The 24,510-nt window shown below is 44.6% G+C and overlaps 1 protein-coding gene and 1 pseudogene across 6 annotated transcripts in view; both read left to right on the forward strand.

Moving 5' to 3' along the window:
• Positions 1-24,510, forward strand: part of LOC124609172 — a 754,237-nt gene that overhangs the window by 528,541 nt on the left and 201,186 nt on the right. The gene's annotated exons all lie outside the window — the stretch shown is intronic.
• On the forward strand, positions 18,976-19,093 carry LOC124555361 (annotated as a pseudogene).

The raw sequence follows: 24,510 nt of genomic DNA on the forward strand, positions 1-24,510 counted from the left end.
CTGGTAACACCATTTGCGGACACGGAAGCGCTCTGTACAAATCTACTAGACTGACTACACCACGCTTGTCCGCCCTCCTTTGGTGAATTGCTGCGCGGTACATGATCCTTACCAGACTGGACTCACGGAAGACATCGAAAACAAACAAGGGCACTATCGCAAAATGAGGTAGAGAGAATCAACGATATGACAAGCGAGTTCAGGGTGGCAATTAAAGAAATAAATGCATTTTCATTACGCCGAAGTCTTTTCACGAACTTTCAGTCAACAGCTTCCTCCTCCAAAAGCCAAAATATTTTGTTGACATCCGCCTACAGACGGACAAATGACTTTCTTAATAAACAAAAGATATCAGATATTTATGTGTTCATTTTTCCCATGTGCTAGTTGAATTTGAATAATCCCAAAGTGGTTCTATGAACCCTCTGCCAAGAAATACACTGAAAGTGATTCTGTAAACCGTTTGCGAAAAACTTATGTGTGAATCGCAATGTAATAATGCAGAGAGCAGAATTTCTTTATATGTAACACACTTCCGTGACCGTGCAGAGAAGAATGGGTGTCTTAAAGAAAAATATAGTGGGGTTATCAGTGAATGAAAAAGAGTAATTGAGTTTTGCGGTGGTTTTGTGTGCAATTATTTCTATTATGTAAGTAGCATTCGCGACGTGACCGGTGCAGAATGGTGAAACCAGCTAGGTCTGCTAATGTCAAGATGTTCGGCCCATGCTTGCTTCTCAGGTGTATACCATGTATCGTAAGTTTAGAACCTGTAGTAACCGATGAACTGTACAGATGGAACTGACTGCTGCTGATTAGAGACTTGACTGGCCTGTCAGCCATAATCAGTATACGGAGGAGTAGTGCCAAGCCCGCCTTAGTGACCAAAGTAGTCAGTATATACGCTTTCCATGCTTTCATCTCTGGCCTCCTAAATTGTTGATTCCAGTTGGCAGCGAGTTGCGTAGAGCACAGCGAATGAAGTGCAAAATAATGGAATTGTCGGTTCTCACCAGCGTTATTAGTGTGCTACGTCATTCGTGAGAGCAGGATTATTCCCACAACAATATCACCCTTCCACCCAAATTTATAAATTTAACTGTTTTTTTATCTCTGCCTTACCTCGTCAGACCAAAAGTTTAGAAATGACGTCGCTTGTAGTCAACTGTTAATACAAAAATAAAAATGCAGAATGATTTAGACAAGATATCTGTATTGTGCGAAAAGTGGCCTGCTACGGTCGCAGGTTCGAATCCTGCCTCGGGCATGGGTGTGTGTGATGTCCTTAGGTTAGTTAGGTTTAAGTAGTTCTAAGTTATGAGGGTCTGATGACCTCAGAAGTTAAGTCCCATAGTGCCCAGAGCCATTTGAACCAACCCTAATACGTCTAGATACGACTCTGATAGCTGACACGTACGCAAGCATCCTGTCTGATCACCTGAATCCAGTCATGCCCATTGTGCATTCCGACGGACTTGAGCAATTCCAGCAGAACAATGCGACATGCCACACTTCCAGAATTGCTACAGAGTGGCTCCAGGAACACTCTTATGAGTTTAAACAGTTCCGCTGGCCACCAAACTCCCCAGACATGAACATTACTGAGCATATCTGTCATGCCTTGAAACGCGCTGTTCAGGAGAGGTCTCCAGCCCCTCGTGCTCTTACGAATTTATGGACAGCCCTGCAGGATTCATCGTGTCAATTTGCTCTAGCACAACTTCAGAAATTAGCCGACTCCACGCCACGTCGTGTTGCGGCACTTCTGCGTGCTCGCGGGGGCTCTACTAGATATTAGGCAGATATACCAGTTTGTTTGTCCCCTTAGTGTGTAATTCAAATTAACCATTTTCGATTTTTTTTTCCTGTACTTGCACTGTGAAACCTTACTTCTTTCGAAGTCTCAAGATTCTTGGTCTGTGGGATGTGTCCTGACACCTCAGATGTTAAGTCCCATAGTGCTCAGAGCCATTTGAACCATTTTTTAACCACCGCGTAAGTGTGTGTTAGCGACCTCGGTCACGGAGGCGGGTAAAGAACATTTGAAAATGGTGTTCAGAATGTCACTTCGATATAAATCGTGCAACTGATTTACGCAACATGCAGTTAAATAATTGCCAAGAAGCGAAACCAAGTAAGCCCGTGTGTTACCGCTCTGCTGGTAATGATGTGGAAATCGAGACGGCTGACTAGACCGAAGACAGGCCGACCGATAAGGTGTAGTTTTCGAAAGAAAAAGAGCCACAATTCTGGCCCGTCATTTACCGCTAGAGCTGCACGGTGGTCGCTGCAGCCCGCACACAGTCGGCGGCCGGCGTGTAAACGGAGCCAGTCTAGGCGGACACGCCGCGCCGCGCTGCCCTGGGAGTGGCCGGCGCGCCGCCGCGGTCCGGTGCAGCCGACGTGATTTACGGGGCCGGCTCGGCTCGGCTCGGCTGTCGGGAGAGCGTCTGCTTTCCATAGCTGTCAGCGCACTGCACCGCCGCGCCGCAGCTCTCCGCCTACTTTCGCGTCCGGTTCGTCTCCTCCGTGCGTGGCGAGACTCTTACAAAGGGCAATTCACAACTAAATGAAACGCAACAGCTCGACGAAGTAGCATTTACGAACTGCCGACCTTACTAGTTCGATGAATAGGGCACTCAAAGGGTTAACTAGAGCTGCGGGAACCCAGGAAAACTTCTACTACGCCCTGCCCTCCTTCTGCCCCTCCCCCCTCCTCCCGCCCGACCAACCCGTATCCCCTCCAGACGTCACCGCATTTTTAAGGTTTCGTACCTCAATCGGTAAACATGACACCATTATATGGTTCAAATGGCTCTGAGCACTGTGGGACTTAACTTCTGAGGTCATTAGTCCTCTAGAACTTAGAACTACTTAAATCTAACTACCCTAAGGACATCACACAGACCCATGCTCGAGGCAGGATTCGAACCTGCTACCGTAGCGGTCGCGCGGTACCAGACTGTAGCGCCTAGAACCGCTCGGCCACCCCGGCCGGCGACACCATTATAGAATCGCTTCGTTGACTATCTGTCTGTCCGACTGTTAAGATCCCTTTCTCTCGGGAAACACTAAGGTAAAAACTTGAAAATTATATCATGTACTTGCGACACTGGTGTCTTGGCGGTGTAGAACGTTTGAATTGCTATGTGAGTGCAATCAAAAGAGACGGGCATCTTTTTCATACTTGCAGAGTCAGTCATCAATACCAACAGGACACGTTCAGAATTGCTACAGAGTGGCTCCAGGAACACTCTTCTGAGTTTAAACACTTCCGCTGGTCACCAAACTACCCAGACATGAACATTACTGAACATATCTGGGATGCCTTACAACATGCTGTTAAGAAGAGGTCTCCACCCTCTCGTACTTGTTCTGCTGGAATTGCTCAAGTCCGTCGGAATGCACAATGGGCATGACTGGACTCAGGTGATCAGACAGGATGCTTACGTACGTGTTAGCTATCAGAGTCGTATCTAGACGTATTAGGGTTGGTTCAAATGGCTCTGGGCACTATGGGACTTAACGTCTGAGGTCATTAGACCCTTATAACATAGAACTACTTAAACCTAACTAACCTAAGGACATCAGACACACCTATGCCCTAGGCACGATTCGAACCTGCGACCATAGCGGTCGCTTGGTTCCAGACTGTAGCGCCTAGAACCGCTCTGGCACCCCGGCCGGCAGACGTATTAGGGGTCCCATATCACTCCAACTGCACGTGTGCACCATTACAGAGCCTCCACCAGTTCGAACAGTCCCCTGCTGACATGCATGTTCTCAGGTTCCATGGATTCATGAAGTTGTCTCCATATCCTTACAGGTCCATCCGCTCGATACAATTTGAAACAAGACTCGTCCGACCAGGCTACATGTTTCCAGTCATCAACAGTCCAATGTCTGTGTCGACGGGCACAGGCGAGGCGTAAAGCTTAATGTCGTGCAATCATCAATGGTACACGAGTGGGCCTTCGGCTCCGAAAGCCCATATCGATGATGTTTGGTTGAATGGTTCGCACGATGACACTTGTTGATGACCCAGCATTGAAATCCGCAGCAATTTGCGGAAGGGCTGCACTTCTGTCACAATGAACGATGCTCTTTAGTCGTCGTTGGTTCCGTTTAGGCAGGATCTTTTTCCGATCGCAGCGATGTCGGAGATTTGATGTTTTACCGGATTCCTGATATTCAGTATGCACTCGTGAAATGGCCATACAGGAAAATCCACACTTCATCGCTATCTCGGAGATGATGTGACCCATCGCTCGTGCGCCGACTATAGCACCACGTTCAAACTCACTTAAATCTTGATAACCTGCCATTGTAGCAGCAGTAGCCGATCTAACAACTGCTCCAGGCATTTGTTGTCTTATACAGGCGTTACCGTATTCTGCCTGTTCACATATCTCTGTATTTGAATACGCTTGCCTGTACCAGTTTCTTTGGCGCTTCAGTGTATTTCTCGCCATTACGAACTTCCAGTGCATTCGTAATCCTTCAAAAACCTCAGGAACTACTGTACGGATTTTGATTTGGTTATCAGTAATAGACTGATTCGTGAGGGAGGTTTATGTATACTATTTACAAATACTTATTGCTAACTGGTTGAGCTACGATGAACCGTGAAAACAGTATGTTTGTAATGAAGAGGTGATAGGTATAAGATCGCCCAACTATCGCACCACGCCTGTCTTAGCGTTGCAGGTTACTTTCGATGGTTCAAATGGCTCTGAGCACTATGGGACTTAACTTCTGAGGTCATCAGTCCCCTAGAACTTAGAACTACTTAAACCTAACTAACCTAAGGACATCACACACATGGATGCCCGAGGCAGGATTCGAACCTGCGATCGTAGCAGTCGCGCGGTTCCGGACTGAAGCGCCTAGAACCGCTCGGCCACTGCGGCCGGCCGTAATTTTCGAATTGCTCATTCTACATACAAATATTCCCTGACAGTCTATGCCTACGACATGTGCAGCATCTGTAATGTTTCAAATTAATCCGGCAAATGATGCAGGATTGCACTCCTATAGTTCGATATGAAGTTCCAATATTCCATAAAATATCCGTTCGAGTATTCCACAACAGTTCGACATCTGCGCAACAATGGCCGTATAGCCAGATGTACCATTTTCCTCTCTTCCATCATATCTTACCAGTGTTTGCAACCGGGACGACATCAGACGAAGTCAAAGCATCTGCAATTGCCAATTGGCGTAGCATGCTGATGTAACTCCAAAATGAAAGAAATAAACACATTTTTCTGCAATTTCGCATTCGCTATTGTAGTTTTTAATTTATTTTTATTAATTTCTTGTGTAATTTCGCATTCACTATTGAATTTTTCAGACTTAAAATTAAAACCTTCTCGAATGTCTTGGAAAGCCTATGACGAGTGTCGATATCGATAACAGCCAAAACTCGTCGTGTTTTTCGATTCTTGGGGTTGGATCTAGCACGTAACTGTGATACACATAATTAAGTTTGTTCAGAACCCTCGGAAAAGTTGTCCACTTTTTTTGTTTAGTCGCCTAGTCCATTTATAGAGATCAAGACGACTTTGTAAATAAGCCTGTGTCGTAATGAGCGTTTTTAGTATCATTTGGGCACCACTTGCTCAACAAGGAGCTTGGTGACTGATTCATTAGAATTGCTTTCGGTGAGTCATTGTTTTCCGTTCTTTCTACTTCGTCCCTGAGTATCAGCAAAGAAAACAAGACTAGGTATTCCATTTTTTTCCTGTGAATCTTATTGGTTATTTCACTTACACTTTATTTGCTTTGTCAGCTGTGAAGGGAACGGCGAATTTCAACTGCTCGAAATAATTTCGACGCTGGATAAAAAACAGTATTTATGCAATGAGTGCATTCTAAAAAACAAATCCATCAACACTGCAGTCTTTACACAACAGGCATTCAGTTGAAAAAGACTGAGCGCCCCAACTGTGTCTAATCTCTTTAAGGTACCACCACGACATTCGCTTGAAATTATTTAAGGAAACCACTGATACACTAGCTATGACTGTCGTACAGGGGCCAGAGCTCTCTTCTCCGTATGCGAGTTCAGTCTGTTAATAACGAATGGGATGTTCCATGAGTGAAATATAGAGTTTGTTCTCTACGGATACAAGTTTATTTTGTTCAGGAATTTAACATAAAAACTGTCTGTTCCCTTAAAGTCTCTGTAAATCTGTTCACAGCAGGCCTTTTCCGTCAGCAATTAGTACCCATTTCCTTTCCAGCGAAGTCATCCCTTCGATTTTCATTTTCCGTGACACTCAACTCCCACTCTTATCAAGCAATAAGTAATTATGGCTGCCAAATACGATAATTTTTGCTGCCATGATTTCGCCTATTTTCCTTAACAGCGACATGTGATATAAGTCGTTGTGATGGGGCTGTTTTCTTTTAGATGAAGTGACCGTGTAAGCTCAAGCGCGACGTCAAGCGGCGTGTCCTTGTCTTAAATGATGACGTCCCTAGTGTTGTTGTCGTGCAGGTTTGTGTCCTCGAAGCGCCCGGCGTCGTAGGCCAGGCTCACCTCCATCGCAGAACCATGAGGTCGAGTGGTATGAAACGCGTGTGACTTTGAAGCACATTGTCTTCTCTATCACAAAGCTCTGCATAGTCTGTTGTACATTCCTTGCCTCTGAGACATATTGCACTTACATCCATTTGAAATCGGTGGCATACATCTCATTACTACTTTGTCTTTTTCACAAGTCGTAGTGTAAAATGACGTTGCTGCTTTAGCTGACACCAGAAACGTCAAGCAGAAGAAGACGAAAATGTCGGCAACAGTAGGTTTTAACCCCCCGTTTGAAGAGGACATAGAGTTAATGAAAGGTGAATGTTACCAAAGCAGTCATACGAGGTTAAGCGGTATCCAGGCATTTCAGACACTTAGCTACTGAGGACAGAAACGACATCAACATACTGCTCCACCAATCAAGCAGTCAAAGTGACCGTAAAGTTCAGATACCTTCGATGCCGATCCCAACAATTTCTCACACTTACATCTCCATCTACATCTACATGGATATTCTGCAAATCATACTGAAGTTCCTGGCAGAAGGTTCATCGAACCACTTTCACAATAATTCCCTATTAGTCCACTCTCGAACAGTGGGTGCAAAAAACGAACACCTATATCTTCCCGTGCGAGCTCTGATTTCTTATTTTATGATGATGATCGTTTCTCCCTCTGTAGATCGGCGGCAACAAAATATTTTCGCATTCTGTGTAGAAAGTAGGTGACTGAAATTTCGTGAGAAGATTCCGCCACAAAAAAAAACGCCTTTGTTTTAATGGTGTCCACCCCAGGGGATGGACACAGTGACCGGTCACAATGGGTGTTCTGAGTGGTTGGGTTCATGTACTTCAGGAAGCCGAAGGATTTGAGGGGAGATTGGAGATTTTGTAACATGTCCGTCACACTCTCACCCCTGTTTCGCGATAATACAACACGTGCTGCTTTTCGTTGAACTTTCTCGATGTTCTCCGCTAATCCTATCTGTTGAGGATCCCAGATCACGCAGCAGTACTCCGAAAGGGGGTGGAAAAGCGTAATGTAGGGAATCTCTTTAGTACATCTGTTAAATTTTCTAAGTGTTCTGCCAATAAAGCGTAGTCTTTAGTTTTACTTCCACACAACGTTTTCTACCTGTTCTCTCCGATTTAAATTATTCGTAACTGCAATTCCTAGGTATTTAGTTGAATTTACGGCCTTTAGATTTGACTGATTTATCGTGTAACCGAAGTTTAACGGATTCCTTTTAGCAACCATGTGGATGACCTCACACTTTTCATTATTTAGGGTCAATTGATAATTTTCGCACAGTTCAGATATCTTCTCTAAATCTTTTTGCAATTTGTTTTGATCTTGTGGTGACTTTACTAGATATAAACGACAGCATCATGTGCATAGAACGTAAGACGGCTGCTCAGACTGTCTTCTAAATCGTTTATATAGATAAACGAGTACCCACCAACGTGGAAATGATACCGGTTCCTCCACTCTTGCCGCGCAGGATTAGCCGAGCGGTTTAGAGCGCTGCAGTCATAGACTGTGCGGCTGGTCCCGGCGGAGGTTCGAGTCCTCCCTCGGGCATGGGTGTGTGTTTGTCCTTAGGATAATTTAGGTTCAGTAGTTCAAATGGTTCAAATGGCTCTGAGCACTATGGGACTTAACTGCTGTGGTCATCACTCCCCTAGAACTTAGAACTACTTAAACCTAACTAACCTTAGGACATCACACACATCCATGCCCGAGGCAGGATTCGAACCTGCGACCGTAGCAGTCGCGCAGTTCCGGACTGAGCGCCTTAACCGCGGGACCACCGCGGCCGGCTGGGTTCAGTAGTGTGTAAGCTTAGAGACTGGTGACCTTAGCAGTTAAGTCCCATAAGATTTCACACACATTTGAACACTTTTTCCTCCACTCTTAAAAGTCAAATTACGGCCATATTTCCTCATAAATTGCACATTTCTTGCTTAGGACATAGTGTATTCCCTCTTGTTCGACATTTCATATTCCTGATGCTCTAGTAAGCCCGAAGCTTAAAGGTTTCCCAGATACCGCACCGGAAAGACTCACCGAGAATCGTACAAGGGCGTTCTGAAAAGCAACACCTCCGAACATTTCATGTGAAAACCTTAAAACTTTTTTAATAAAACAATCGTTATTGACATTCTACATCTTTATTCTTCATGTCTTCATATTTACAGCCGTTTGCCCTTAGAGGGCTACGAACTGTATTGTGTTACATGGCGATGTGGAACGTACCTATGTCGATGCGTGAGAAAAAGCCTGCTGTAATCGAGTTTCGAATTCGAAGAGTTTATCCACACGAGGAGATCTTGTCCTACAGAATAACAATGCCAGACCACACACTAGCGCTGCGACATCTACAACAATTCGACGCCTTAAAAGTACTGTTATCGATGATCCTCCATACAGTCCCGACTTGGCCCCATCCGATTGTCATCTGTTTCCGAAACTTCAAGAACACCTTCGAGGACGTCACTTTCATCGTGATGAAGCGATGCAAGCACAAGTGAAGTTGTGGCTCTGTCAACAAAGTCAAACATTCTACAGTGACGGTATATAGAAATTGGTCTCTCGTTAGCAGAAACGCATTCGTCGCCAGAATGTCTATGTTGAGAAATAAAACTGTAGACATGAAGAATAGAGCCGTAGATTGTTTTATTTAAAAAGCTGTAAGAGTTTTCACGTAAAATATTCGGAGGCATTACTTTTCAGCACGCCCTCTTACTATCACTGTCATGGATAAACGGGGTAGTTAACAGGACATCGGTTTCATTAAATAATTTTGAAAGGAAACTCTGTTATCACAATTTACAATCTTTTTTCCCCATCATCAGGCACAATTCCGTCCACAAAAACAATGAGCAACTTGTTACGAAACTTGGTCCTATTTTTCCAATTAATTCTGTTTACGCATCTGTCAGTGGATGCTCCCGATAACTTCAGTTAGTATAGAAAACAACTCCAAATAGAGATACTGGAGTACGTGGCATACGCTAACTGCTTGCAGGTCCTGCTGATCCTGCCCGATAGTACTGGAAACATCACCATCTTCCCGGTTTCCTCTACCGCAAGAAATAACTCCATCACCGTTCATCTGCTACGTCAGGAATATATACTCTGTCTCTCTCTCCCTCCCTCCCTTCCTACACATACCCTTCTACTTCTGTTTTGCGAACATTTGTGTATTTCCCAGACATGCGTTGTGATTCTCAGTAAACGTCATAGGGCTTCCCTTTGGGCTGAGTCACCCATGTTCGTGCCAGAGAACAGCAGTGGCCGAGAGTGGCCGCTGATCGACCTGTCTCGTGAGTCACGGTGGTGGCCACGGGCACGGCTGTCGCACCACCACTTTCATTTTCAGCGAGCGGCCTACTGCAGTGGTGAAGACGCGGGACTCGCACATGGAAGGAGCGGGCCGTCAAGTTTCGATCTTCATTTCTCCTTCCTTTTCCAAGATGTCGTTTTCTTCGTCGAGTTCTGTCGTGTATAAAGAAAGAAGTGTTCGAAACAATAGCGACTGTGGAAACTAGATCTCAGTGGTGCGCTGCTGGTCAAATCAAAGGCTGCCCGCTCGTATTCTGGTGGTGTGAAGGTTTACATCGCCATACTTTGACCGACAAGAAGAAAAAATGCTTCACAAAGTTCCTCTTCGCCAGGTTGACTTACAGTTCATGAAGTATGTTATAAATTTTTCCACTGTCTGGTTCGATGTGCATTCGTGGTACAGATGATCAGTCCTCTCAGGCCCTACTCTCCAGCTACCGATTTTCGACAGGAGTTTAGTTATGTTCTTTCTTCGTTTTATATCCATTCATTACATCTCAAAAGCAGCACTACCAGCGAGAATCTCTTTCACCTCTAGTATTCGGTTACTAGTCTTGAGGTGTAGCATTATAGAAGGATGTAAAACTTCAGTGAACGGATAACTTACGAAGAGAGGAGGTACGGTACTATAAATATAACTGAAGTAAGATACCTAGGCACAAGAAGGGACAATGGAGAAAAACAACTGTAGAGGCAGGTTAGGTCAGAATAAGTGAAACGTATTAACTCAGTAGCTCGCAATGTTGAAATCAAGTTCGTTGCTTCTTCAAAAACTATCATGTTAGGAAGAGGTCTAAGCCAGCACAATAACAATCGTGAAAACTAATTACGATCATTTCAAATAATCAGTCTTATCCAAATGGATTTTCCTTTATTTTGCTTCCACATTCTACACATTAACCAGTTTTCTACAGCTCTGATATATCGGTGTATACTGCTGCACGCATGACCGTGAAAGTCCCCCTACACTCACTGTTACACACGTAAAAGACCGCTAGGGTAGGTAACAGATAGTAACATTACCTTCCTCAGTTAAGAAAATATACGTAGAGAATCAGTTAACTGCGAACACAATAGTGCGGTACCCACAATAGTACGTTTAAAACGCCCTAATAGTAACCTCTACAAGCAACACTGCACTCGTACATTATTTATCGCTGTGATCAGAATCGAAATGCTTCTCCGCAGATATGAAGCTTGTTGCTTCTTCAGGAAGCGGTTTATGGAATGCCGACAGCAACTCTCGGCAGCAGAATTGAGGCGTGTCCTTGTTTGGGTCCTCGAGTGGTGAATCACGCTTCCCGTATCTAATGGACGCTGAAGCTTCCAGCTGGAATACTAAAAGCCAGGGTCGATGTACGTCATGTGTGACGAGCTGTTTAAATGCAGGCGTGGTTCCAAATGATGGCAGAGCAACCCAGAGGTTACATCCAACGAATACTTAATTAGAATCAAATGTTGTGAGACAACTAACATTCTTTTCATTGAGATGATGATGATGTTTGGTTTGTGCGGCGCTCAACTGTGCGGTTATCAGCGCCCGTACAAATTCCCAGTCTTTACGCAGTCCAATCTTGCCACTTTCACGAATGATGATGAAAGATTGAGGACAACACAAACACCCAGTCCCTGGGCGGAGAAAAATCCTCAACCCGGCCGGGAATAGAACTCGGGACCCCGTGAGCCAGAGGCAGCAACGCTAGCCACTAGACCACGAGCTGCAGACTTTTCATTGAGGTGTAGCTTTATTGGCTCAAACGAAAGGGAATCAGTTTTGTTCAATGTTGTAAAAGAGAGATCATAGAGGTGTGGTACAGCTCGCAATGATAAAAGTAAGAAGAAAACTCATATGGCATGCTTGGCTGGGAGGCCACGAAGAACAAGTTCAGCCGCCTCATTGGAAAGGTTCTCCCTATTCTTTGCGCCCACTAGCACCTTTCCTTCGCGAAGTATGAGATTTGTGTGAAGGGTACCTCACATGTACAGACGACTGTAACGGTGTGTGTGTAATGTGGTATCGTGTTTGCATTTTGTGATGATGAGAGAAGGAAGGGGGTGAAGGCAGAACATAGCCTACTCCTCTCAAACAACACCAAGGGGACGTCCGGGCTTATCGTCCCCATACAACAGATGGATCGTCATCAACAGTGTCACATGTCATCATTGCATGAGATGCTGCAGAGAAGTTTCGAATTTTATCCAGAAAATTGGCTCTGCTATCGATTGATACCTCACAACAAGGATTGGGATAATTTTAAGGAATAACACATTGAAGGTGGGCCCACATGTTTCGTCATTTGTCACTTCATGGAATATACTTTATTGCTTAACAACACTGATTAAGATTACAATTTAAAAACCTTGTTAAAAATGAATAACAACGCTCATAATAATTTAAATAATCTGAACAGGATCAATTCATTAATATAAATCTTTAAAAATTTATACTGTTAAGAACAGGGCTTAACCCAGGAATATACATAAGTCTCCAAATACAAGTAAGAAGTCACACAAACTAGGTGTGACGGTAAGCTGCTTCAACAAGCTGAGTTTTACCAGTAAAATGATTTACAAATGACTGCCACTGAAGGTACTAACTATTCCCAAGCATGGATGAAACTTAAACAAATAGGCAACGCCAACACAAAATACAGAAAGGATAACAAGTCACGCCACAGATTTTGGCTATTGGAAAGCCCTTAACAATTTATAAACCTTCACAAAATCCCTTAAGCAATAAAATACACAATCCCCCAAAATACAAGAAGAGCTGGGAAGGCATACAATTTAAACGCGACTCCCAGCTGGTACACACCAGCAGAAACATTGATAATGACCTTTAAACAAATTCACAAATACCCAAAATACAAGAAAAGCTGGAAATGCATACAATTTAAACGTGACTCCCAACTGGTACACACCAGCAGAAACATTAATAATAACTTTTACATAAAAATACAATCCCTCAAAATGCAAGAAAAGTGACAAATTACAGCAAATATCTATCACGGCCAACAGCAATAGGCAGGAAAAGTTTCACAGTGAATGGAATTACCTAATGACTGTAGACAAAAACGGGAAACTCAATAGTTCATACTCAAAAGTAAAGGCTTTAAAACTTAACACACTCCAGAAGTCGCAATGAAGGTGCAAGGTTTAAACAAGTAATAATAGAACAAATATAGTGACAAAGAACTCTGGACTTGCAGAACTCGCTTTAAAGCTTATGTACTTGCTGAATTCACATTATTTAATAAATCAAGAGTTCCAGAGTTAACTGGCGACACTCCGCCGTGGCACGCATCAAACGATCAGTTTTCCTTAACTTGAGCCAAGATGAGGCGGCTGATAGAGGCGTCTGATTGCGGACCAACCTAGACGTCGTGCGACAAAGGAAGTGTCGCCGCAGCAGGAAGAAAACATGTCGCTGCTCCGGGCCAAGGAGTAAGGAACGCGTCGTCCACTGCCACAATTACCCTGACAACACACATAAGGGGAACAGTAATTTGTCCAAATAAGTCGACAAACGAGAATGTCTAAGATATAGGCAACGTTAACTTATTCCAGAAATGGCTACACCTACGAATTACAAGCTTAACACTCCTTAAAAAATGGTTCAAATGGCTCTGAGCACTATGGGACTTAACATCTATGGTCATCAGTCCCCTAGAACTTCGAACTACTTACACCTAACTAACCCAAGGACATCACACACATCCATGCCCGTGGCAGGATTCGAACCTGCGACCGTAGCGGTCACGCGGTTCCGGACTGAAGCGCCTAGAACCTCACGGCCACATCGGCCGGCTAACACTCCTTAAAATTTCTTGAAAATTAACAAGGTGAAACATTAGCGTCTGGAAATCCAATTACGAGACACATACAATGTTGCAATATAAATTTCATTAATTCAGTTTACAACAGAGAATGCTCGTACACTTGCACAGAATATGGGCAGGAACAACAAACGGTTATCAGTTACACTGAGCAACGGCTATTCACACAGTCACTTGGAGTCGCATTAATGACAGATCTAATTCCATGTTAACACAGACATGGCCTTATGATAACAAGTGCCAATAAAAAACAACACTTGACTCCACTCAGGTGTGAAGGAGACATGACTTCCAGGATTACAAGCAAAGGAGTTATTGCCTCCAATCGGTACTTGTGATCTTCCAGGTATCGTAAAATTTAAGCTTGCAGAGTTGGCCGGAAGTCGGTGACCAGGTTGCACGCAGAGTCCGCTGCTCTTCCCGCAACTCGTCGCTATTAATCCTTAATCCAGCCAACAAAGCTTGCCACCGACCGATTTAACCACTCGCGGCTTCTAAAGGCCCAAACGGGGCAGCAAGAGTCCCCAAAACCAACCACTTGCTAGTCACGTGCCCTCCAGCTAAATGTCCGCAGCACGGCCCCCCAGAAACAACAACACACTCTTCGATCAATGACCCTCGTCCCCCGACATACGATTAGAACTGATATCCGCAGCCCAAGTAATTAGTGGCTCCAGTGGAGTGTCATGCGTGCCAACACTAAAGTCGCCAGGGGGCTCAGGCATAAAGCCTAAACAATAGTTTATGGAAGTGGTTGAGTGAGTGGTTAAGTCAATAAAATCATGACGAGCTTCTCGCAGATGATCAGTGCATCCTATCGAATGATGAATGTAAGGTTCAGAAATCAATACAGATGCTAAATATCATTTGTAAAAGCTATGATTTTGAGATATGTATGTCAAAAACAGAAGTTATGGCATGATGAGGAGAATACAAAATTAGAACCAAGATAAAAACTGGCGATCAACATGTAGAACAAGGTTCAAGCTCCAGTTATCTTGATTGTGATTTATCCTGAAACGAATGTAGCAGTACAAAAAATTTAAATTATCGAAGAAGAGGAGAGTAATTACATTGATCGGGCCAGCATCGGATGACGTCCTTAAGGCAAGTTATTCGACCAGAAAGGGTCATATGATAAGGCACATTGGGAAGCCACAAACCAGGAATAGACAAGCAGTAATTAGTGGCACAATTATATACTGAACTACTGAAAACACAGTTGAAAGGGAGATAGCGTTGTTACAGTACAGGACATCAGTGGACTATTCTAGATTTCTCGTCGTATAGCCGTCCCTCCTTAGGAGAAACAAGAGAAAAACAATGGCACAAGATATAACAGATTGTGCAATTCATAGAGAGCCGTAGCAGTGGAACGTGAGAAATCATCAAAAGTAACACCCAGAAGATATAGTAACTGATCGTGACAGATGCGAGATATGAATAGAAAGAACGGTAAGGGCGGAAATCCTAACTCCACCAAAATCGACGTGAAAGTTCTGCGGTCAGCTCATAGTGCACGCGGTGTGGTCTCGCAATTGCAGAAGGCTAGTCAGGCGCTTGTATACTCCCGTGGCGCGACCGAAATGCTACCGACGTCATATTACACACGACTGATTCCAAAGTAATGGATGCCAGTTGGTGTTATTAAGCAAGGCGACAACTTCCGCGCTAACGGCCCAAAAAAAAAAAAAAAAAAAAAAAAAAAAAAGGCCTATGAGCTGCTCCATCAGATAGCTGTATCCTCATGGACACAGGGAACGGCTCTCTGAGTTTTATCAGCTTGGAGGAAACACAAAGGAGTGCCTTCTCCTAGGAAAAGTAGTTCCTGTAGCTAACATTACCGGAAAGCGCTGACTGTTCCTACGGCAATTGCGCAGTTCAACGTTTGTGTTACAGAACTGATTAAAATTTGTGGCGCAACAACAGATCCATCCTTTGCCGAAGCCTAAACAACACTTGCTACGAGACAGCAAGGTGATTTGTATCGGTTTGCATCTTACAGATATTCGGGCGCAGTTACGTAGGGTTTCCTACCACCTGTGCTGAAACGATACCAGCAGCAGGTTCGAAGACGGCGCCGGGTCAGCGATGTGCAGCCTCCTCTGTCACAGGAATTCGGTGGGGGCCGGCGCCTTGCGCCTGTCTGTGTCGTACCGGATGGGGGCTGGCTGCGTGGGAACCGGTCTTCCCTAATGACTCACGCTGCCACGGCTTCGGTTACCACACGCATGTCCCGGACCGCCGCGCTCCATAACACGGACCGCAGCACGCTCTCTCCGGCGTGCAACAGGGTGAGAAAAGGCAGGATTCTCTTGTTCTGCTCCGTCCGACGACCGCGTGGGACGATATGTTGAACCTGCCGTTGCCTTCCCGATTGTTTGATTCACACTAAGGTGATAATGTCATGGGACAGTGGTATGTACATATACAGATGGCGGTAATATCGCTTACACAAGATATAAAACGGCACTGCATTGGCGGAGCTGTCATTTGAACTCAGGTGATCCATGTGAAATGGTTTCCTCACGAGAGAAATTAACAGTCTCTGAACGCGGAATGGTAGCTGGAGCTAAACGCGTGGGTCATTTCATTTCGGAAATCGTTAGAGAATTCAATATTCTTAGATCTACAGTGGCAAGAGAGTGCCGAGAATACCAGATTTCGGGCACTGTTCTCACCACGGACAACGCCTTAATGACCGAGAGGAGTGGCGTTTGCAGATAGCTGTCAGTTCTAACAGATAGGCAACACTGTTTGAAATAACTGCAGAAGTCAATGTGGGACGTACGACGAACATATCTGTTAGGACAGGGAGGCGAAATTTGGCGTTAATGGGCTGTGGCAGCAGACGACCGTTGCGAGTCCATCTCCTGCAGCGCTGGGCTCGTGACAATGTCTTTTGGACCCTAAACTACTAGAAAACTGTGGCCTGGTCAGATGAGTCCCAATTTCAGTACGCTGATGGTGGGGTTCGACTGTGGCGCAGACCCCACAAAGCTATGGCCCCAGGTTGTCAACAAGGGACTGTGCAAGCTGGTAGTGGCTCCATGGTGGTGTGGACTGTTTTTATATGGAATGGACGGAGTCCTCTAGTCCAAATGAACCGATCGTTGCCTGGAAATGAGTGTGTTAGATTACGTGGAGACCATCTGCAGCCATTCGTGGACTTCATGCTCCCAAACAAATGCTCAAATGTGCGTGAGTTCTTAAGGAACCAAACTACTGAGGTCATCGGTCCATAGACGTACAACTACTAAAACTAACTTATGCTAAGAACAACACACACGCCCATGCCCGAGGGAGGACTCGAACCTCCAGCGGGAGGGGCCACGCAGCCAGCGACATGGCGCCTCTAACCGCGCGGCCACTCCGGCGGCTGCTCCCAAACAATGATGGATTTTTGTGGATGATAATTCGACATGTCACTGGGCCACCGCTGTTCGCGATTGGTTCAAACAACATTCTGGACATTTTGAGCGAATGATTTGGCCACCCACATCGCTCTACATGAATCCTATCGAACATGTATGGGACATAGTCAAAAGGTCTGATCGCGCACAAAATTCTGCACCGGCGACGCTTTCGCAATCATGGGTGGCAATAAAGGAGCATGGCTCAATATTTCTGTAGGAGACTTCCAGCGACTTGTTGAGTCCGTGCCAAGTCGAGTTGCTACATTACACTTGGCTAGAGGAGGTCCGACAGGATATTACGAGGTATTCCAAGACTTTCGTCACCTTAGTGTAGATTCGAGTTCACTGCTACACGTACGCATCATTTGCGGATATATGTGTACATTATTAGAGTTGCAACTATCTGTGACAGGTCGAACGGGCATCAGAGTCCATTCGTGTTGTTCCTGTATCATATTGTTACCAGACCTGGTAGAGTTTATAGAGGCAGCATCACATGCCACGTGTGGGCAGAGGAGAAGAATCGGAACGTCCTAACTGTACTGGCGTACCTCTGGGATCCGTCGTGGGACCGATGCTGTATACCCCGTACACAGCCCACACTTTTTTTTCGCTCACCTATGTCGCTGCTTACAGCAAGCACTCGAAAAAATGACGCATCGGGTCATCAAATGAAGTCGAAAATGGGGCACCACAGTAATGTAGCTGGGCGTCACCATAGACAGGAGATTAGAATGGGAACAACACATCGAGAACCACTTCCACATGGTCTCTGTAAGGATGGGGGTTCTGTTCCCAGTTTTTGAATCTTGGGACAACACTTCTACCTCAGCTGGACGTCGCCATCTACTTTACGCTGTTTCGACCCAATTATTTGGCGAACATGCACATAGACCGTCTGCAGAGGTTTCCAAACCGTGCTCTTCGCTTGTCCGTCCACATGCCGAAGCGGTTTGCAACCGACCAGTGAGGTACTCACCCTTCACGAAGTACCGCCAGACTGCGACTCTTCCGCAGGAAGACAGCATAGTCTACACCTCGCGGATCCGTGCACTTGGCACGCGGCTGCAGCGATTGCAAACCACTCGTCAGCCACGTCTACTGTGCAACTGTCTCGCCAGTGCCAGAAGACAACTGGACAAATGCAACCTCCACCTAGCATAGTGGTTCCCAACATGGGCGTAATTACCCCCTGAGGGGTTACATGAAGTTTTCTGAGGGGTAAAAACCAAACGATTACATCCTTAAAAAAAAAAAAAAAAAATGGTTCTGAGCGCTATGGGACTCAACATCTGAGGTCATCAGTCCCCTAGAACTTAGAACTACTTAAACCTAACTAACCTAAAGACATCACAAACATCCATGCCCGAGGCAGGATTTGAACCTGCGACCGTATCGGTCGCGCGGTTCCAAACTGTAGCGCTTAGAACCGCTTGGCACACCGGCCGGCATTTAGATCCTTTTTCAATCACGAAACTAAATTATTTTCAAAAGACCATTACCCTATTATCACTATTTAGTGAGACTCTAATTTTGATTATATGAGGTATCAATAATCACTTTTCCTCAATTAACAGCATTAATGTGGTGGAGATTAGGGTTCCTCACATAGTTCTCCCACTACACACATAGGTTGTGCTTTGTTCTGTACATCGCTGATGATAAAAGTGCAACATATACGTAACAAGTAACTGCAGTAGTCCAGAAATTCCTTCATTACTCGCTGCTAGACAGGAAAATGAATTAATCGACAGCACGACATAGTAGTAACTACATAAGGGCTACTATAGTGCTGTACATAGTGTCATTATTATTATTATTATTATTATTATTATTAGAGTGCTTGGCCAACGGCCTTACAGCAGTGGTGACACCGGTTCCCATTAGATCACCAAAGTTAAGCACTGTCGGACTGGGCTAGAACTAGGATGGTTGACCATCCAATCTTCCGAGCGCTGTCGGCAAGCGGAATGCACTCAGCCCTTGTGAGACAAACTAAGGAGCTACTTGATTGAAAATTAGCGGCTCCAGTCTCGTAAACTGACAAAACGGCCGGGAGAGCGGTGTGCTGACCACACGCCCCTCCGTATCTGCATCCAGCGACGCCTATGGGCTGAGGATGACACGGCGGCCGATCGGTACCGTTGGGCCTTCATGGCCTGTTCTGGCGGATTTTCGTTTAGTTTTTATTAGAGCGGTTAGATACAACGCATTAACAGCCTGAAGTTGTCCAATTTCTGCCAGTTCAGAAGCAAGGAGTGCAGTAATCAAGTGATTTACAAACAGTAAGTATAGTGCATACATCTAAATCTGTTTGATTTAAAATGGGGTTGCAGTGTACAGGTCAAACAAGTGCCACAATGGTGGGGAGCGATGCAGGGGAAGTATGTTTCGTAACAAGTGCCTACCCTCACTGTGGATAGTTAGCTTTCTTATCTGAGGAAGAGTTGTTGGTAGCACTAGCAATGCATCACGAATTCTTTCGCCCTTCATTCTAACAAACACACACACACACACACACACACACACACACACACACACAAAACTAAATGTCATTCATCTTTCATCATTTTAAAAATAAAGGTGTTCCAAGAAAAGGCTTTCATTCTGCACTTTAGTTAGGTGCTAAAGTTGGTGATAATTCGGTGTGAGAGGAGGGGGGGGGGAGGGGGGAGGGCAGTGGTACTACCTAATATCTGATTGCACTCAAGGATAATGGTCTAAGGAAGATTGGGAACCACAACTAGGGCATCCGGAACATCAGTACAAGAAACACACCACAGATTGGAGGCACAAATCTCAGTTTTCAGACGCCACCAACAATCGAGATAAGACGCAGCCCCGTCACGCGGTGCGACGACGATCACATGTTGAGATGCAGCATACTCGTATGATTTATCAGCACCTGACAGAGTTTGAAACGGGGCGTCATTGTGGGTCTTCATTTGACCGGCTTGGAACCTGAGGGTTTGCATCCTTGTTGTCAAGGTTCCGATCGACCTCGTCTGACCATCACAAGCTAGGAATTCCTTATCGTGTACAAAGCATGTCATAAACCTTCATATCTGAAAACAAGTAATTGACTCCCTGCAACATTCTGTGTCATCCCATACCACTGGTCAGAGACTTGCAGCAACTGGATGGGGAATATTTCTGTTAAAACTATAACACAAACAGCTGAGTTTGGAGTGGTGCCTTGACTGGAAATCATGGACTGCTGATGAGTAGCATGGCATTGTGTTTGGCGAAGAAATGCGTTTCTGCACGGCGCTGGATGACCATCGTCGGGGAGTACGGCGACGAGAAACCATTCTTCCAATGTTTTGGACTCCTGGCGTCATGGTGTGAGGTGCACGGCTGATGGTGCTTGAGGGAACTCATGTCGACACAACGGTACGTCACGGACATTCTGCGTTCTCATGGTTTACCTCTCATGCGACAATATTGTCGTACCATTTTTCATCAGGGCAATACTCGTCTACATATTCCATGTGTCTGTGAACTGTCTGTGTAATGTTGACGCACTTCCGTGGCCAGCAATGTCCCTATTCTGTCCCTTTGTTCCCCACGGAACTTAATGTGTGACCAGCTCCGACGTGAACCCCATCCCTTTGCCACTATACGGGATATCAAGGAACAATTACAACAGTTGTGGGCCGGCTTGCTGTAGAAAAGGATGCATCGGCTTTATGACACCGTTCCCAATCGAACCAGTACATGCATTCAGTCCAGGGGGCATAAGCTCATACTGAGAAATTTGCTCATACAGCCAAGTTCTTCGTAAATTTGATTCGATTTTATCACTACGATCTCAATCCTTAAAATCTCATTTCATTTCTTCCTCCCATTCCGGGTGCTTCACTTTTTTTATTTGATAGTGCATATATTGACGAAGTGAAAACATTATTAAAAAGAAGTAGACAATTTCCGCTATTAAGTTTTTTCATGGTAGTTAATTACTTTCTTTTGTAATAGTATACTCTATAGTCGACAGAATGCGTGCCAGCTGTTAAGGGAGACGGTTATGACGTTCGGCAATTTTCTCCACTCGTCTAGCTGATGGTTATAGACTTATGGAAAGTCATGTTTTTTGTGTAAGACTCACTACATGTAACCAGACGGTATGTTTTCCGATGTCGAGACCTTTTGAAGATCCCATCACCCCAAAAATATACCCACTGGTTGACCTTCTGAAATTTCACTCAGCCAACTGAACACGAACACTGAAGTACACGATCTGTACGTCACTAACGCATACGGCATCTGTTGTTTTGACTCGCCCACCCCCCGGCCTCCCTCCGCCATTTTCCCTTACAACAGTTGCCAAAATGTGCAGTGCCAGCAAGCAAAAGCTTCCGTTGCCCTTTGTACTGTTTCACCAGGGCTCCGATTTATCGCTTCATAACCGGCTTTCGGATTTCTAGGTCATCCTCAGTTAACTTAGCACTACGCAGATGGTCCACGCAACACTTTGCGAAAGGTTATGACTGTGCAAAGATTATTTTTCCAAACATATGTGACGTTTTACAACAATATGGTTCAAATGGCTCTGAGCATTATGGGACTTAACATCTTAGGTCATCAGTCCCCTAGAACTTAGAACTGCTTAAACCTAACTAACCTAAGGACAGCACACAACACACAGTCAACAATATGTCTATACAAAAACACAAGCATAATGCATTTCACAAAGAAGACTTGAACATATAAATCTTTTGTTAATTTATAGCCATAGATAAAAATGAAAGAAATTATAAGCCAGAAACGGCGCACAAGTGAGTATTTGGCACGGCCTGCTGTGTTATATGCATAAAATAAAACAACTTGTGAATGGCCGAAAAGAGGTGGTGTGGGCAGGGGAGAGAAAGGACTCTATGAAATGTGGGCGTGTATCGATTATAATACGCCTACTATCTAATGGTGAGAGAGAAAAAAATATTAGCTGGTTGATGCTATTTCAGTAAGTGTGAATAATGAAACTGTGATTGATCATTAAGAACACTGTCAGGATTCTTTGATTGGTGTTTATTAATACCCAGAATTTCGAGTAATATCAATTTTCTGCCTTTAGTTCTTTTGTGGAGAACATTCCGTTTAAAACCACCGCATTCATCCAGTGAAATCTTTCTTCTTCAGTCTCCAACTCCTTTTGCGCTCAAGCAGTCTAGTGGTTATAGTTCTACCAGATTGACCTACATCTAATCTGCCACATAGATTGCAAAAAATACTATAAATTGTACTCTATTCTAAAGGTCAAACGTTGTCTTTACTGTTGAACAGAATCTGTCCAACAGTATTCCTAGTAGAAGCAGGTGGTGCACATTTCCTGGATTTTAGTCTAGCAAGTACCCGTGGATTCCTACCTACTTACAGCGTGGCGGCCCGTTTATTATCGGTGTGGTTTAGTATCTTGTGGGGAGGATACAGATGTGCTGTTATCTTCTGTTGCTTCTTTCTACCGATTTTTAAAAAAATTAGAATAGAGAATAACGATTGCTATATCTTATTCCTTTAATTATTTTTAATTTATTTCCGAAATCTGATGTAATTTTTTGTATAGAAATTCTTTAAGTACTATAGGATTATGTCGTCTACAGAAGCAGATCGATATTAGATCTCAACTTCATTTATTTACTGCTGGTTTCAGTTTTGTAATCACTGTATGAACGAAAATTGTTAAAATTATGATCTCTAATATTGGAAACTTTTTACTAAGGGTCCATCCAATTCTATCACCGCACAGTCTCTGTTGACCCAACGTTCAGCATCATTTGCAGTAGATGCGTTCCAGCAAACATCTCTGTCCAACGAGAGCAACTCTACGTGGTATCCACTGACGGGAAACACCAAGACACGAAACTAAACTTCTGTCCCTATGAGACACATTCCGCGCGACCGCTACGGTCGCAGGTTCGAATCCTGCCTCGGGCATGGATGTGTGTGATGTCCTTAGGTTAGATTGGTTTAAGTAGTTCTAAGTCTGGGGGACTGATGACCTCAGATGTTAAGTCCCATAGTGCTCAGAGCCATTTGAACCATTTGAACACATTCCGCGACCACCATACTTTACCATATTTTCACACTTCTCCCGGACATCAACTCACATGTATAGGGCGTCTCTGCTTCATACACTTTCGCACGCCGTAAGAACCACTGTCACGGCAAATGACGAATGAGGGGCTTGCACGAAACAGGAAAGTGATGCCTTGGGTACTATGACTTTCATGAACCAACGAGTGGCTCTATCCTGAATCAAACTGAGAGGTGCTGTGAGTGAGGGGCAGAATTTTCTCTACTACAGGTGTGTTATATATATATATATATATATATATATATATATATATATATATATATATATATATATACATTAACTATGCTTCTGAAGTCATACAGATGTTACGGACTTAATGTGTCAGAGGTCAGAGTAAAATACGGACCGTCGTTGAACAGTAGCTTCCTAGTTTTTGCCTAACTGTATACCCCAGACCCACCACGCAGTTTCCCCACCAGGGGAACATAGCTTTTCCTGTTCTCCAGATGCGTCGCCTGGTGGCAGTGACAGCGCCTGGCTTCAGTCCGCGCCTCGCTGGATGGAGGACAGAGCGAGAAAGCTGACTCACTTGGCACCTCTCCTAGTCATGTACGAAGCTCATGCAAGGACGAACACTAGTGCTACAGATCGGGGTTGTGGCCTGTCTGGTGACAAGGGACAGCATATCCACAGATTACTGTTTCTGGAAATCCGTTTTCACAGATGTTGTTTATGAATCGAGAGCTCTCTTTCAGTTGCGGCTCTGTACTAAAGGAAGCCGTTCTTCGTGTTAGGTAGCGGCAGAGTGAATTTAGAGAATTCGAACGCGCTCTTCTGGTTTGTTTTCAGCATACATTAACAGCAAGAGAATCAATCCATCAGAACAGTCCAAGCTACCAGCCGTTACGTTAAGTGCAACACAATGATGCGCAGCTCCTAAAGACAGCGTATCCAAACCTTAGTGCGATCCGAGGCATTTTTCAAGTAAGGGGGATCTTCACCGTGTCAATTCAGGAACAGCTCGAAGGTCTTCAGACACTGGATTCTAACTTGTAGACTCTTCGAAAGAGTGCTTAGGAACCTCTTTTTCTTTTCGGGTAACTTTGCTGAGCTGTTCCAGTCACATTTCTCTATCGCACATCTTGCGGGGAGACCTCAAGAACAGAGCGACTAGGGCGCGTACAGAGAAATTAAGTGATTTTTTAATTAAGTGATGTTTCACCGCGACCCATTTGTGGATGGAACACGGTAGGGATACTTTTCGTGTGTCTACTAAAGTTTCCTATGGAGTTTCTATGCAAATGTTGTAATTATTGGGTGCTCCTCCTGTTGTTATTTGGTGGTTTTATA

The sequence above is a fragment of the Schistocerca americana genome, chromosome 1 (assembly GCF_021461395.2).
Source record: "Schistocerca americana isolate TAMUIC-IGC-003095 chromosome 1, iqSchAmer2.1, whole genome shotgun sequence".
In the NCBI taxonomy this organism is placed as follows: Eukaryota; Metazoa; Arthropoda; class Insecta; order Orthoptera; family Acrididae; genus Schistocerca; species Schistocerca americana.